This window comes from Chionomys nivalis, chromosome 7 (genome assembly GCF_950005125.1).
Source record: "Chionomys nivalis chromosome 7, mChiNiv1.1, whole genome shotgun sequence".
NCBI lineage: Eukaryota > Metazoa > Chordata > Mammalia > Rodentia > Cricetidae > Chionomys > Chionomys nivalis.
The window spans coordinates 38,993,312-39,007,862 of NC_080092.1; the positions used below are offsets into that span (position 1 = coordinate 38,993,312).

Here is a 14,551-nt window from a genome sequence, read left to right on the forward strand (position 1 = left end):
GATTGGGCCCCCAACTCTGTCCACACATGGTTGTTTGCCTACTGATAGGCAATGTCCCCACATTGGTGTATGAGTAAGGAAACAAATGATGATTACTTAGTGTCTTGGTCCCTCCTTTTGGTGTTGTAACAGTCCAGAAAGAGAAATTTAAAGTGGAAAGAGAAACTCAGAGGTGAGAAGAACTGGGAACTCTTCTCCTCTCCCCCTCCCAGGCCCAGGCCTTCAACCAGAACACTGTGATGTGACTTCTGAACACCTGACCTCTGCATCTACTTAACATCTGGAAGATGTAGTGCCCATATCCTCTCTCTGGCTCCTCCTTTGCACACTGCCCAATTCCTCTTTCTAGAACTTTTTCTCTGTGCCCAAACACACCTGTGCTCACATAATGCATTTTTTTTATCCCAGTAGGTCCCCTATGCTAAAATTGCTATTTTTCCATACTGCAAAGTAAAGTCTAAACTCCCCTACACTGGAGACTTCTAGATGTCAGTTTCAGTGGCATGCACGTGTGTGTGTATGTGTGTGTGTGTGTGCACAGGTGCGTGCACACATGTGCATGGGAGTTTTCCTTTTCCTTTTCACCCCCTCTCAGCTTCTTTAGATTAGGTACACGTTATATTGGCTTGATCACCCACCTCACACCTCACACCTAGTTCTCCGTATGCAGTCCTTGGATGAATGAACAAATAAAAGAACAGAGAACTGAAAGAAAAAGGAGTCGTTTTTACAATCTTCTAAATGGAGGTGAGGGAGATAAACCAGATACCTCAGAAACAAAATTGCATGCTTTTCTCTGAGCTTCCTGATATTTGGGAAGCCAGGGGCATGATTCCTGTCTGTCTAGTCTCAGGAGTGTGTTAACATTGTTAATATGAAGTTTATGAGGTGCTTTGTAGTGCTAGGGGAGGTAACACAGATGTTTTAGAGTTTTCTGTAGGATCCCTTCAGGAAGGAAGGAGGAGGCAGCATCTATTCAGGGAGTGTGTACCTTCCGGAACACTCCAATGCAAGTGCCCAAAGCAGCTTCCCCATGTCCTTAAATGTGAATTAATTCATACTTTCCCAAGCCCCTGACAGATACCTTTCATTTTAATTAAATCTATTCTGCCGAATTTTAACTTTAAAATACAGGTAAAATTGTTCCTGCTTTTGCGTTAGTAGAATCTGCAGCATCAGTTAGGAATTTGTGATAATGAGCTATATCATCAGATAGCATGAGTTTCCCAGACCAAAGTCACCATTCTGAAGGCTTTTCCTAGAGATTCAAATGCTCTCATGCACATCTGGACATTTGTTTTGATATTGATATATACTTTTTAAATTTTGGTTTTAGTTTTAATTATGTGTCTAAGTGTGTCTACATGTGGGCATGTGCACACTAGTGCAGTGCCTCTGGAGTCAGAAGAGATCTTTGGATCCCTTGGAACTGGAGCTACAGGTGGTCATGAGACACCTGTTGTGGTACTGGGGACCAAACTCAGCTCCACTACTAGAGCAGCAAGTACCCTGAACTACTGAGCCATATCTCCAGCCCTTGTTATTGTTACTGTTGTTGTCATTATTGTGTTAAGTGTCAAAGAGCCTCGTGCATGCTAAGCAAGCCAGCACCAACTGCTTAGCTCCATCACAGCCTTGTTTATTATAATAGTAGTGGGTATATCTGGACATAACCCTTTACAACTGAGCTCCACAGAAGTGCAAGGCCTTTGTTTACATCTGCACTAGCGGTCGTGCTGGTGATAGAAACTCCTGATGTTGTGCATCTGCGTGACCCAGAGAAAGATGAGACTGATACATTATGATGAGCTAGTGAGCTGACTCAGCCGGTAAAGGTACTTACTGCCAAGCCTGAGGACCTGAGTTCGATCCCAGGGCTCACATGGTGGAAGGGGAGAACTGACTCATGCAGTTGTCCTGTGACTGTAGACACACAACACATGTGTGCAGAGAGAGAGAGAGAGAGAGAGAGAGAGAGAGAGAGAGAGAGAGAGAGAAGGAGGAGGAGGAGGAGGAAGAAGAAGAAGAGGAGGAGGAGCTGGGAGGATGACTTCAACAGCTAAAAGAATTTGCCACACAAGCATAAAAATGAGAGTTGGATTCTCTGGCACCCATGAGAAAGTCAACACCTATTGGAAGTATCTATAACCCTAGAGTTTCCATAGGGAGTTGTGGTAGACCAAACCCCCAGAAGCTCATGGGCTAGAGAACTTGGTGTCCATAGCAGGAAAGTTGCAAAGAGATGCTATCTCCAACAAAGGGTTGTGGATGCAGGTGCGCACATGCCAGTGTTTATGGGAAGGTCAGGGACCATCTCTCAGGAGTATGTCCTCTCCTGCCACTAACTGGGAACCTGGATCAGACTAAAGTCACCAGGCCTGCATGCCTTTACCCACAGAGCCAGCTCACCAGCCCCCAGATTTGTACATTTTTAAAGTATTGCTAAAATAAAAATAATTTATCAATATTGTGAATTTCAAAGAACAGTTTCCTTCACTAGGGGGTGATTAATGACTGGAGGTTTGAGAAAATGTTGTCAGTAGGGGACAGGGAAGGCCTTTAGGGAAAAGCTGACCCTTAGCTAGCTGCATGACATCAAACCCATGAAACATACAGGAAGAAAATACAGGCATGGTGAGCAGTGCATACATACACCAATGTTCTGTGGGTGAGAGTGAACTACTAAGGTTTTAAAGAGGGTTCTAAGTGCACATCACCTCAAAAATTCAATATCGAAAAAGATCTACAAAGTCCTGGAAGTGCAGCTGGAGAGGTGACTCGGTGGTTGAGAACTCTTGCTGCTCATGCAGAGGACCTGAGTTCAGTTCCCAGCTTCCACAGTGGGTGGCTCACAATCACCAGTAACTATAGCTCCAAAGGAGCCAATGCCTGTCTTCTGACCTCTGTGGGCAGTGTATGTATATGCTACACATACTGACACACATTAAGATAGATAGATAGATGATAGATAGATAGATGATAGATAGATAGATAGATAGATAGATGATAGATGATAGATAGATAGATAGATAGATAAATAGATAGATAGATAGATAGATAGATAGATGATAGATGGATGGATGGATAGATAGATAGATAGATAGATAGATAGATAGATAGATGATAGACAGATGATAGATAGATAGATAGATAGATGATAGATAGATAGATAGATAGATAGATAGATAGATAGATAGATGATAGATAGATGATTGATAGATAGATAGATAGATAGATAGATAGATAGATAGATGATAGATAGATAGATAGATAGATAGATAGATGATAGATAGATAGATGATAGATAGATAGATAGATAGATAGATAGATAGATAGATGATAGATGATAGATGGATGGATAGATAGATAGAGATAGATAGATAGATAGATAGATAGATAGATAGATAGATAGATAGATGATAGATAGATAGATGATAGATAGATGATAGATAGATAGATAGATAGATAGATAGATAGATAGATAGATAGATATAGAGAGATAGATAGATGATAGATAGATAGATAGATAGATAGATAGATAGATAGATAGATAGATAGATAGATAGATATTCAAATCTTCCTAGTGTCTCTAACCAATTCTGTATCTGCATAGGAGTGTGCCTCTCTATGGCTGTGGGGTTCTTGGGCCCCTTTGGACTGGTCTTCTAATTTTCCAGTTATACTCACAGTGGAAGTAAATTTTTACTAGCCTGACACTCCTATTTTCTAGAAAACAGGCCTTATGTAAAATAAGGATGTCCTCATTTCACCTCTTGGGAGCCATCATGATACCAAGTTATGGTGCTTGCTAGATTCTAAGCTTGATATTCAGCTTCCTGTTACTATAAATGTTTGCTCACATCCAGGGTGTATACAGTACTTGCTAGAAGGACACTCCTTTGTGTGTGGGTTTTTTTATTGCCCTTCAAAGTTGAGAAGACGATCTATGAGACTGTGAAAAGGTCTAAGCACAGTCCCTTTGAGCAGGGTGTCGTGTTAACTCCAAGTGTAAGCTGAGGCCTTATAGCTGTTTTATTCAGTGTCAGAAGGTTTTGTTCTGTCTTGACCCAGTCCTACTTATTTGAGAACTGCTGAAGAGAAGTGCATAGTTCCAAAGTGCTCTTTGGAAGGATCTGAAGGCCAAGGGAGAACAGGGGAATAGGCTGGATTGTCCTCAATTATACAGACTCCCTTCCAGAAGTCTCCACAATCACAATATAAGCCAATTTCATATAAAGAATTCTTTCTCAACTTTTAAAAATCACCTTCATGAGGGCATAATAATGTGTTGAGAGCTTTCAACTTTTCAAAACAATTCCATAGGTGTTCATCTGGCTAACTTTAACTGACAGTTTACCACAGCCTAGAATCATCTGTGAAGGCAACATCAATAGAGGAATAAGCCTGTGGGCAGGTCCGTGGATGATCATCTTGATTGTTAATTGATGTAGGAAGTACAGCCCACTGTCGGTGGCACCATTCCCTAGGCAGCTGGTCCTAAATTATGTAAAGAAGCTAAGTGAGTAGCAGCCTGCCTGCCATCCAGCAAACAGCATTTCCCATCCTTCCTGCTGTGCTTGCTTCTCTGGGTTTAAAAGGAATTCCTTGATGCTAGGTAATGTTCTGTGGAAGCCAAGCAAGCCTGCCTACAGGATCCTGCCTTGACTTCCCTTATCTTGGACTGTGACCTAGAATTTTAAGGTGAGCAATCCATCCTTTTTTTCTCCCTCAAAGTTGCTTTTGATCAGGGTGTTTTTGTTGTGGTGGTTTTGGTTTTCTGTTTTGAGACAGGGTTTCTCTGTAGCTTCGGAACCTGTCATGGAACTCACTATGTAGACTAGACTGGCCTCAAACTCACAGGGATCTACCTGTCTCTGTCTCCCGAGTTCTGGGATTAAAGGCGTGGGCCACACCACCGCCAGGCATTTTATGAGCATGTCATGAGTAAAGCTAGAACAGTATTCCTCAAAGAAATGGGACCTGTTTGCTGATTATTGCTTTCTCTGAACATTGCAGCAGGCAGCAACAATATCCCACAAATGTCAATGTAGCAGCCTGACCACTGCTCCATCCGTGGAGAAACTCCAAGAGAGCAAATTGTAAGTGGCTGGAGGATTTTAGCTCTCACACCCCACTCCCAGTGACACACTTCCACCAGCAAGGCAACCAAACTTCTCCAAACAGCGCCCCCAGCTGGGAACCATGTGTTGAAGTGCCTGAGACTATGGGGGACGTTTCTCATTCCAACCACTATAGAGGAATACTATTGGCTCAGGAATCAGGGAAGACATTGGAAGAACCTGGAAATGAATGAAGACAGCTGCCTGTAATAAGAACCACACAGGACAGGATGTAGACAAGAACTTTAAGTTCTGTTCCCCTTGCCCCAGGGTTTCAAACAATGCCCCCTCCCCAGGTATCAACATGAAATCAAGAAGTCCAAACCAGGCAATGTCTCTCCAGACAGAAATTCTGATGACAACTTGCCCTGACTTCCCAGAGACATTGGGAAGGAAAAGCCAAGCAGTCATGTGAAGAGGTGGAGATATTCAGGAGTTTATCTGTCCTGCTCAATGTAGCTTTTCATTTTGTTTTGCTTTACCCAGGGGAAAGTCTTTGGTTGCCTATAGTCAGCACTGTATCCTGGAGAGATTGAGGCGAGGAGAAACAGACGAGTATAGGAGTCACTTCCTAAAGGCTACTTTCCAGCCATGGGCAACCTCCCTGAACTAGTCAACCCCTGATGTCCTTCAGGACGCACAGGAGGTGACCAAGGGCAAAGGTCAAAATCCCTGATGGTAGTAATGGGTTCTAGATCCCACTGACTCCCTGTGCAGGCCTGAGGACACAGATTAATTCCTCTACTGTCCCGTCTCTGCCTAAAGTGAGCAGATCACCAATAGGAGAGAGAAATTCCAAGCTCCAGTCCCTGCATGTCATGCTCTGCTCCCACAATCTTGATTTGCTGTCTCACACTCCCAGTGGCTTCTTCTGCATGCTGAAGAAGAGTACCTTGGGTTTCAGTTGCTCGTTGTGAGCGTGAAGGCAGTAACCTATGAGTTCTCCCACTGTCGATGAAGAAGCTGTCTGCAGGAGCTTCTAAGAGGTCACAGTCCAGGAGCTGGGTCTAGAATTCAAAGCCCCAACTCTGTCTGTTAGTCTGGAAGTCATGTTTTAGACCCTGGGAGTAGGAGGCTGGGTGCGTGGAGGCATACACCTGTAATCCCAGCACTTGGGAGGTGGATACAGGAAATTCATGAGTCCTAGGCCTGCCTGAACTACACAGCAGTTCCAGGCTAGCCAAAACTTTGGAACACAGCCCTGTCTCAGATGAAAGCCTGTGTCACAGGAGGGAAATGGGTGATGAGAGGTACCTCAAGGGTGAGCACAGTGGCTCTTTAGAGCCCAGTGCCCTTATCCTCCATCTGCAGCTGCAGTTTAAGAACCATGCTTAGCAAGAAGGGGTTGGTAGTCCTTTATCCTCTACCTCTTCCAGAAACAGGGCTTGCTTGGAACACCACTAACTTTATACCGGGTTAGCAAGGTGCTTCATGAAAAGCCACACATAGATTCCAAATATGGTCGTAGCTGGATCTAGTTCTCCTCAGCCATCCTCCCAGTCAGGAGACAGGCTAGAGACAGGAGTAGCATGCTCCTCACCTGACACAGAGCGCTCTGGCTGTCTCAGCAGCCTGACCTCCCATGCATGAGGCACACTTGACTGCCTGCTCCTGGTCTGTCAGGACAGAGCTGCAGAGATCATAATCAAGTAATACTGAGAACATCACTTTTTCATTTGTTTGTTTGTTTGTTTGTTTGTTTTTTGAGACAGGATTTTGCTGTAGCTTTGGAGTGTGTCCTGAGACTCTCCTCTGTAGTTCAGGCTGGCCTCAAAATCTCAGAGACCTGCCTGTTTCTGCAGGTGTGTGCCACCACTGCCCAACTAAGAACATCACTTTCAAATTCTCGGAAGAGTTTGTTCTGAAAGGGCTTGATGGCTGGGGAAGTTCCTGCTCAGCCTTATGCTGTTCCCGAAGGGAAGTTTTAGTCAGTAGCAACAGTGTTCTCTACAACTGCTTCCCCACACTTAGTGCATGTGTGGAATCCCAAGTGCGAATTTACTATTGAGACTTTTAGAGTCTGCTTTTTAAGCTCTCCACACACACACACATACACACCACTCTTCAGTGGTGCACATATGTTCTCTTTAGATTTGTATCCCACAGGAGAGTCGTCAGATTTGTATTTCAAGAACTTCGGCTGCATAGTGAGGGTGCCAGGTTTGGGTGCTGGCTCTCACACTGCTCTTGCATATGTCCTCAAACAAGTCACCAAGAGCCTATAAACTCATTCTCATTGTGATAATGAGGATTCATACTTCTGAGGGGTGTTCGGTGTCCAGTGAGGTCATTCAGTGCCAGGTACATAGACACACAGCCTTTAGAAGCTGGTAAAGAAACAAACAAACAAACAAACAAAAATCCACTGAGACTTGGACACAAGGCAATCCAAGTCTAGAAGCAGGTACTAAGAATACCATTTAAATAACTAATATCTCTATAGATATGTCATTATATGTGATGTCGTATCATACATATATATATGTGTGTGTGTAAGTGCTTATATACTTGTGACTGTTTTATATGTGTATGTGCTATATTTGGTGGTAGATGTATTTGTCTCTTTTGTATCCCTAGGACAATGGTACCTGATAGAAACAGCTCAGTAGAGATTTGGGCTTTTGGTTCCCAAGGTTTCAGCCTGCCATGCTATGGAAGGTTTGATGTAGCTGCTTAGGTAATGGCAGGGGCAGTGCGGCAGCTGCAGTTCACATCTCAGAGGACAGGAAAGCGTAGAAAATGGCAGGAACCATGTACAACCTTTACAGGCCTACATAATGGTCCCCTTCTACAACTGGGCTCTTGCTCCTGACAATTCTATCACAGCACCACTAATGGGGGAATGAGTGTACAAGACACAGTCTTGTGATGGACAGTTTGGATTCAAACCACATGAATAGCCAGTGTGCATTGTTCATCAAGGAGGAACAAGGAACCATGGGAGAGATTAAGTGCCCAGAGAGACATGACCTGGCTGGTTGGGTCAAATTATGAGTTAAGTTTATATTTGAGAAAGGGGGAAATGAGAGTAATAAAGAAAATCAGATCATTAAAATAGATGTTTTGATCACACTAAGCAGTCCATTCGCAGCTGCATTAGGAAAAAAATATGGGAAACCAGATGAATGTTTAGCTGGGGAGAGCCTGGAACCAATTGAACTTCGGAACTAAGGAAGAGTCCACAGCCTGGGGCAGGCCAGGTGGGAGCTGAAGCAACCACAGAGTTACTTGTTCTCCCGTCTTCCCTGGCTGCTCATGGTTCTGTGCTCCCCTCTCCTTTCCTTAGACAGTTATCATCTTGACTTGGTGTGGGCTGCTGCAGGCCTCTGAAGCTACATGTCTGTTCCATGGTCCATTAGCCAAACCCAGTGCAGGTCAGGCCAAGCTGCCATTTCCTGTCACCGCTATTACGTAAGTTTTACAAAGGTTACTGCAATGAGGCTGCTGGCTTTATGTAAGTTCTCTCCTCTTTGGTTGACTTTAGGTCCAGTGCCAATTCTAGCTTCTCTCTTTTTATCATCTCAACTAGATTGTTCTGTGCAGAAGTCTCTGAACATCTGTCAGGTCGGGCACTCTGGAAAACCTGGAAGAACGCTAAGTCCTAACACTCACCTTAAAGGATCTGAGCTTGCAGGTAGAAGACAGCAGTGCAGGCCTCCAACTGAGGAAACACAGAACTGAATCTACAAGGGTGGGAGCTGTGCAGTGTGGCCATGAAGGACCAAGGTCACAGGTTCTCCAAGGTCCACAGAAAGAGGGACCTTTGAGGCAGTGAAGGGAGAAATGATAAGGACAGGCCTAGCACAGAGACTGGTTGAAATGTTCAGGTCTCAATGGAGATTATTGAGCAGAAGGGAACATTTCTAAGGGGCATGAGAGATCTAACATTGGATAAAAGACCTGCTTGCAAGGTTTGCAGATCTAGAAGCAAGCAGGTATTAAGGATGCCATTTAATAGCTGACTATATACATAATGCATATATAAAAATCATATATATTTACTGTACATGTAATGTACATTGTATAATATGTTTTTTTGTATAATATGTTTAAAATATGTACTTACACCACATGCTTACAATATATATAAAAAAGATGTTTTCAATGAATATTAACAATTATATATTCATAAAATATATAAAATAAATATTCGCATTACATATTTAAAATATATTTACTATATATACTTAAAATATAGTTAATATATATAAACTTACTATATACTTATATAGAGTCACAATATATTTTTATATTACATATGTTTTATATTTATATTTTTAGACTTATATTTTATCATATACTTATATAAGTATATACATATATTTTATCAGTATTTCTGTCTTTGAGTTTTTATTGTTTTTACGAGACACCATGACCACAGCAATCTTATCAAGGAAAAGATTTAATTAAGGTGATTGCTCATGGTTCAGAGGTTCAGTCCATTATCAACACTGCAGGGTGCATGGCAGCATGCAGGCAGACAGGGTGCTGGAGGAGCAGTTGAGAGTCCAACATCTTTCAGGTAACAGGAAGTTACCTAAAACCTATGAGATTATGGGGGCCAATTACATTCAAAGTACCACAACATGTATTTATATTTTTATAATACATATATGTATGTTATATTTATATTTCATATACTTATATGTATTATAAAATGTTTTTATATTACAAGATGCATTTACAACACACATAATTACAATGCAATTTTCAATGCATAAATTTACAGTACACATTTACAAAGCAAATAAACAAGGGAAATGTGTTAAATAAGACAAAAAGGCAGTTTTTGCTTAAAGATGTGGAGAGTCTGGGGCACCAAGGTGCAGAGCTGAGAAAGAACCCAAAGGCTGAAAATAGGCCCATTATCAACCGAGCTGATGAGCTGCTGTATTCACCCACCTTCCTTAGCTACTCATATGTCTGCATCTCCTCAGAAACCCCACCTTTCTTCTTCTCTTAGCTCAAACTTTATTGCACTGTGGACTTAGAGGGATAGCCCACATGCATGTGTAAGAGTCCATGTGTGTGCACGCATGCACGTGCACACACACACACACATGCACACATGCACACACACACACACACTAATGCATGGCTGCCAATGGAAAGGAGGCAGTCTACCCACTTGACCAGAAGACTAGATAGACTAAAAGAGACACTGGCAGCATCAACTGATAAATAAGGCTGGATGTTAGACTGTTGTCCCCATTTCTTATTTATGATGGAATTGTGGAGATTACAGGGACAGATTTTCAATCAGAGGCAAAAACATGATACTCTCTGAACTAGAATTTCACTGGGCAAGAAATGCCACGTGTGACCGGAATTTTGACCATGGGAGGTCAAAGGAAGCATTTGGATAGAGGACAGTAGTCTCTGTCTGAGTGCAAGTTTAGGAGAGAATAATGTCTGTCTGTGCCTTACCAGGCTAGGGCCTGAATGGAAACCTGGAAAGGAAGCTAAGATGTGTCTGCCACCTTGGATCCCTGCTGCTAGAAGTGAGTTCCAGCATCCCCCTCTGTCTGGCAGCCTGGGAGTTTGGATTCAGGTGAGCTTTGCACAGAGATCGCTAAGCTGACAGACTCCAAGGTGAAGCTTTCTGTAGACTCCAAGCTAGGGGATAGTGAGCATAGCAACATCACACCCTGGAGTTCTACCTGGAATGTCCTTCTCTTGGCCTGAAGGGACTTCCCTGCCTCCCGAGGCAGGCAGAAGTGGGAGCTGATAGGCTGCTTCTGAATGAAGCTAATTCTTAACTAGGTACCAAGTTTGCCATCACTTGGAGTTTGGGGACGGGGGACCACTCTGCAGAGATGTTGCTGAGAGAATTTACTCATTAGCCAGGTGTTCGCCATTAGGATAGAGCACGTGCTGGGTACCAGTTCTATCTTTAACATGTATTTCTCCTGCTGTGTCTCCATGAGACCGAAGATGCTCTTATTCCCATCCCACAAGCAGGAAGAGCTCACCATCTTCCAAAGATCCCACAAGTAGCAGGAACAGCCTTAAGATTTAATCAACACCATCCGATTCTACAATCTGTGATCCTATTCCATTTTCACAAAAGTATACTTTCCAGCGACATCACAGCGAGAGGGACACTTCATATCCACAGTCCGGTTCATTTATAATGCCACGTGCGAGAAGCAAGCTTCTGTGGTTTCTGTCTGATCTTCTGCTGGGACATAACAGGGGTCGGGGTGAAGTTCCTTGTACTCTTGTGTGTCTTTGAGTGTCATGTCATAGGGAGCCACGTCTGAGGCAAAGATGGAAAAACAAATCACAGTTTCTTAAAAGGTGGGGGAAGGAGCAGAAGATTGGTCTCTGTTTAAAATCGGATGGCCAAAGATGCGCTGAAAATCCCAGGCAAAGACCTGTGCATGGCTATGGTGATGGAGAGAAAGCCCTAGTACCAAGGAATGCCCAGGGGCAGGGCCAACAGTCCTGTGGTTTTGTCTCACTTGCTCAGAGGGTATTTCCAGGCAAGTTCTAAAGAAGACAGGAGCTTTTGAACATAAAGGACTTTGGAGAGTCTTAATGTAGATTATTGAAAAAATCACGCTCTACACAACAGTAGAGCTCAAGGCATGGTCCTCAAATATCCATTGCAAAGCTGTGTTTTGCCAAGGTTGAAGCAAGGAGAACTCTCCAGAGCTCCAAGGGGAAGGAGGGACAGCAAGCAACCCTCTCTCCCTAACTGTTCATCTTCTCCTCCCATAGCATCGGAACTGTACTAGCATCAGTTAGAGATATTCTGAGGAGATGACACAACCCGATTTTCATGTACACTTGCTCGCTCGCTCTCTCTCTCTCTCTCTCTCTCTCTCTCTCTCTCTCTCTCTGGATGATGAAACCCAAAAAGAGGCCATGGCTCACTCAAAATCCTGTGACTATTGCTGAACAATGGTCATGGGTTGGGTACACTCTTTCCATTGTACCCCCATGCCCCCACACTGCTCCAGCACCCCACAATCCTACTCCCATATGCCTATGATGGAGAAAAGATACCAGTCCTCTTAAGTAGTCTTTTTCAAGATCAATTTGTTCAGTTTTATCAATGGTTTAAAACATCTGTGGTCCTTCAGCCCATCATTGTTACAATTCATTTTTCCCTCCCCTTCTTCCTCTTCCCTTTCAATTCGCCCCTTCCCTCTCTCTCTTTCTTTCCCTGCCTCCCACATTCCTTTTCCTCCTTTTTCTTTCTCTCTGCACACTTTGAACTCAGGCTATGGAGCCATCATGTCACTGGCTGGAACTTGTTATGCTGACATCCCACAAGCCTCAGGCTGGACAGATTGCAACAGCACCTGCCTTTACTGAGTGTCCAAGACAGTGAAGGCTGTAGCTATCAACACTGTGATTATGCTGCAGATGCAAATGTCTAACAAGATTCATCTATATCTGGGATAATGGCCTCACGAGGCTGTTGTGATGGTTTGTAGACAACAGGCCAGCTGAATGAGAGTCTAGTCTCTGTCACCTACCACTGCCCAGGTGTGTTCCTACGAGTGGGACTTAACTTTCCTGGGCCTGAGCTTTCTTGTCTATATAGCAGGTGAAATAATTCTCACATCAAAGGAATGTTGGGCTGATCAAATGATATGCAGAAATTGCAGCACAGAATTGGGTGTATAGTAAGCATTCCATAAATGCCCAGGCTGTTATAAGATGGATATTACAAGTTGAATGTCATATGGCTACAGCAAGTACGTATATATAAAGCAAGGAAATTCCACTCTGGAGGTTGATTTCAGGGTATGAAACTAATGGTTAGAGAGAGAGAGAGAGAGAGAGAGAGAGAGAGAGAGAGAGAGAGAGAGAGAGAGAGAGAGAATTCACCTTCTACCTTCTTTTTTCTAATGTTCACATACAAATGATATTGGTATCCCTACTTCCTCAAACTCTTGTACCAGGACATAAACCAGGTCAATGCCTGCATAATGAGCCCATGGATCACCTGACAGATTACAAAGTGGCTGCTCACAGATGGGTTATGTAGCCCATACAATCATCAATTTTAAATCTTTCTCCTCCCCATGTGTGTGTGTGTGTGTTCACACGTATGTGTGGGCTGCCCCTCAGGTGCTGTCTATCTTGTTCTGAGATAATTTCTTGTTAGGCACTAGAACTTACCAACCACCCTAAGCTGGCTGCCCAGCAAGCTTCAATGATAGACCTGCTTCTCTATGTGTCTAGAGCAGGAGATTACGGGCTCCTGCCACCGGGTCTGCTGTTTCAGTGAACTCTACAGAGCATCATGTTACTGACCAGAACACTCCTGTCCTCAGTTTCTGAGCATGTGCTGCTACCATTTTTAAATCTGATAATATCATTTGAAAATATGGATTTCTGTCTTCCCATTCAATTTTAGCTTTATCGAATATTCAAAACTAACCTATGAACTTGATGTGAAGCCATTTATTGGAGCGACTCATCACAGTTAAAGACCAACTATCCACCACCGGAACCTAGAAATAAGACATGGCCTTCAGCCCTGAGCTAACACACCCATTCCCAGAATGTCCCTGTCTCAGCAGAGACCTCTGTCCAGTCCCATCATCCTTAATCCTCCCAGATGCACACTCCTAAATATTAGAGCAAATCATGCTCATGGTTTAGTATTCCTAATAAATAATTACCAATTTAATCCTATGCCTTTGTTCCTGCACTCAAAAAATTAATTTACAGAATTCATGTACACTTGTACGAGAATGAAGATGACAAATTCTCACTCTTGCGTATGGTTCTAATGTATGAGATGACACTATGAATCATCCTGTTGGGCATTTGGGCTGTTTACATTACAGACAATCACATGAATATGCCCTCACATGTCTCGTGCATGTGAACCTCCAGGGGTGTTGTGTGAACATTCACTTTGAACAGGCACAGCCAAATAGCTGTTCAAAGATGTACCCAGCTACACTCCCACCATCAATATGTGGTGGGCCCGATGCTCCAAACCCTCTCACACACTTGGGCCTGTCAGTCATTTCAATTTTAGCCCTTCTGGTGGGAGTGTAGTGATAACTCATTGTGATTTTAACTTATATTCCTCCTGATTGTTCCCGACTCTAGCTTCCTTTCATGTGTTTATCAAAACGTTGGAGCACTTTTGAACAGAATAACAGTTCGTGCCTTCTGTCTACTTGTCTCTGAGTTTGTACTTCTCTTGTTGATTCTCATATCCTCAAGATGTGACTCTGTAACCAAATGTGTTTCGTAAATATCTTTTTTTTTCCTTTCTGGAGCTTATGTTCTAACTCTATTTTCTTTCTCTTTTTTTTTTTTTTTGGTCTTTGTGTATATGTGTCTGTGTATGTGGTGTGTGTATGTGCACACATGTTTGTGTGGGAGTGCAGGCTTGCACATACCACAACACATGTGTGGAGGCCAGAGAACAACTGCAGGTGTTGGTTCATGCCTTC

At 43.1% G+C, this 14,551-nt stretch overlaps 1 protein-coding gene across 2 annotated transcripts in view; it reads left to right on the forward strand.

Annotated features, from left to right (window-relative positions):
- Positions 1-14,551, forward strand: part of Gria1 (glutamate ionotropic receptor AMPA type subunit 1) — a 319,356-nt gene that overhangs the window by 102,676 nt on the left and 202,129 nt on the right. The window lies entirely within an intron of this gene.